Here is a 3675-nt window from a genome sequence, read left to right as displayed (position 1 = left end):
CTGGTACAAGTGTTGTCTACCAACTAATTGTTCAGATTCAAGCACTAACATAATCTTTGCTAATATATATAGTAAGTACTCTCATTTTAAAAGACACTGTATGTCATTTGTTTCTATAGGATGGGCACAAATTGAAGATATCAGTGTTGATCTTCCTTCAGATATAACAGTTCTTCCTCAAACATACACTCTACATGCTATTAAAAATGGTTATACTGATCATGAACAACACAGTTATGCTGCTGAATGGTACTACGAGTCTAGTACTCAACTTTGTGATGGATATAAAAATCATTATAGTTGTACTATTGGTGATGGAACAAAAAGTCATAAAGGTGGCGGCAAATACGATTACACTCTAACAATTAGTACCTGGAATGGGGAAACTGAGTCTATCAAGCAAGGACTGAGTCCATCAAGCAATAATGGGGATCAGAGATATAGATTTCACTTTCAAATCAGCGATGTGATAAGGAACCGCATAATTACAGTCAGAGGTGAGCTATAGTAATTAATATGATGCGAAATTTTGATATTGTTATATATTAGTACCAGCAATTGCTCCCTCTTCTCTTACTGAGGTCAGCAAGACAGCTACCACTATCACTGTCAGTTGGACTGCACTTGATTCATCTGATGCTGATGGATATGTAGTCAATGTCACTAGTGACACAGACACTGTGCAGACAGTACAGGTGGAGGGAAGTAGTAATGATACAATTGTACTGAATGGACTAAGAGAACTAACAACTTATAGCATCATAGTCAGAGCCTATCAACAATTACTGGGACCTGCTAGTACAATGAGTGTACAAACCTTACCAGGTTTGTACACTACTGCACCTTTTAATGTACTTATAACATTGTTGATGTATTTCTAGTTATTAATTCAATCAATTGGATACTATTCTCGCCCATTACACAACTCAATAACACTCAGTATGGTATTCATTGTCTCACAACTACTGATATAAATCCTTCAACTGATGTTTACTGGTTATTAAATAAAGTGATGAAGAGTAACTCAATGTATACATCAATCAATGTCGTGACATACAACAACACACTACTGGTATATCCTGATCCACTGGGAGTGTCAGTTAATGTTACCTGTATAGCAATGATTGGTGGAGTCAACTACAGTCAATTTATAATATTGCATGGTATGATTATACTTAAATCAATATAGTTTACTTCATCTACTTTAGCTCCTAGTGGTCCTCCAAATGATGTGAAAGGGTTTATATTAAATGCTAGTAGTATCAAAGTCAACTGGACTAACTCAATAGGGACTAATGGATATGTGATTGAGTATACTACTGGAGGTGTAACCAGAAATGTAGTATCTACCAGTGAAGATGAAGTCGTACTAACAAATCTCTCACCAATGAGTACCTATACCATCAGTGTGTACTCATATATAGATCTTCCTTCAGTTAATAGTACAGTAAAAGTGTTAAGATTTGATGGTGAGTTATTATCATTGATAGAATGTAATTGAATTGATATCTGTTCTAGTTCCTAGTCCAGTAACTAGTCTCTCAGTATCTAATGTCTCAACCACTGGTATTACAGTGAGCTGGAATATTCCCAGTAGTGACAACTATGTAACATACTACACCATCTTCTATACTCCATCGTGTCCCCAGTTATCGTCAGTGAATGAGACAGTCTCTGTTGGTCCTCATCAGTCCACTACAACATACAGTTATACATTAGCAGGTCTTTACAGTGGTATGAACTATACCATCACAGTTAGAGCTGGTAATGTACTAGGAGGATCTAATTATACCTCAGTTAAAGAATACACAATATCTTTCAAAGGTATGCATAAATTGTGATGTTCAGTAATATTTACACAATATTTTATCTACATGTATAGTTCCTATTGGAGCACCTAATTCTTTGTCTTTAATACAACCAATTAATAATCTCACTTGGAATGAGGTCAATTGTTCTAAGCATAATGGTCTAATCACAGGCTATACAGTGGTGATCAGTAACAGTAGTATCACATACACCCTCACCAGCACTGAGAGATATATCATATTGAAAGTTTTAGCCTTTGGAACTGAGTATAATATCAGTGTAGCTGCTGAAAACTCTGCTGGAATAGGTCCTTTTAGTGATTCTATAATTGTAGAGATTGGAATAGGTATGCATGCTTTAAGTTATTCTGTGAGAATCTGTTTCTTTATTTAGTACCTGGTCCAGTTGGTTCAGTATCCAGTATCATGGACACTACATGGGCTGTTATCTCATGGAGTGTACCTAGTTATATTCCATCAGACTATCCCATCATCACATATGAGATAGGATATCATATGTTACAGTCTGGTAACTGTTCAATGGTATATGATGATGATATAAATCTTCAAGTATTCAATCTATCTAATGTATCTAGTAATGATACATTTACTATCATCACTCGTCTGAATAGTAATACCTGTTACATTTTTGGTATACGTGCATACTCTGATAATGGATATGGGGCATGGACAGTTACTATTAATAAGACTCTAGAGCTACTAACAGAATCATCATCTGTACTAATATCACTATCATCTGCACAAATATCATTACTTGCAATAGCATCATCGTCAACCACAAAACAGTTATTTTCTACAGGAATATCACCATCATCTACTGTAAAGTCTTTATCATCATCAGTAATACAAACATCAGGTATGAGTATAGTCCCCATAATTTATAAATCTTACTTGTTTTTAAACCAGTGGCTGCTACTATGAAGCCTGAAAGTAAAGTCTTTTATTTTGTATCAAGATTTATATAATAATTATGATTACAGATACTTCATTTGTTATTACTGTGGGAGGCCCAGGGATTGCTGTTATAATTGCTCTATTGATAGTGTTGATTGTTATAATTATAGCTTTCATTAAGTAAATCTGTGACAGACAAAAGAGTTCATAATTATTTTTAATAGAAAAAGGAAGTCATTGAAAATTAGCAAGTACAATGTTAACATAGCTATGTCAGAAATACAAGGTGGTTATGATGTACCAGTATTATTATTATTGATTTGTTATAGATAATGAGAGCCTAACCAAAAATGATGAAGACAAATATTGTCCAATTAATAAAGAAGAACCAAGTAGAGCTCAAATAAATAAATAATTTTGATTATATTTTTTAGATTATGCAGCAATACAAGAAGCACCAATTCCATCAGTTTATGAACCAACATACACTGACATAGAGACTGCTGTTCTGTCTGGTTATAATTTTGATCCACAGATTCCTCTCACTTTACCTATATCACTCGAGGATCTGAATACACATGTAACCAGTTGTCATAGCAATGGATTTGAAAGCCAATACACAGTAAATAATTCATACATGTACATATACTGACAATTATAATAGAGCCTCAAGAGTGGAGAGGAAAAGCCATGTACTATAGGGTACAGTGAGGAGAATAAGCCTTTCAACAGATTCAAAAACATCACAGTTTGTATGCAAATGTATAGTTAAAAGTAATGTGATTATACTCTATTATCAGATGATGATAACAGGATAATACTGGCTACTAATCCTAACTTGGATATGTGTCAAAGAGAATATATTAATGCTAGTTATGTTGATGTAAGTTTAATATTTTACTGAATTATCTTAATCAGTGTGATTACTGTAGGGATACAGTAGCAGTAAGAA

This window comes from Amphimedon queenslandica, unplaced genomic scaffold, assembly GCF_000090795.2.
Source record: "Amphimedon queenslandica unplaced genomic scaffold, v1.1 AMPQUscaffold_12408, whole genome shotgun sequence".
NCBI classification, from domain to species: Eukaryota; Metazoa; Porifera; class Demospongiae; order Haplosclerida; family Niphatidae; genus Amphimedon; species Amphimedon queenslandica.
Note: the sequence above shows the minus strand (reverse complement) of the source record.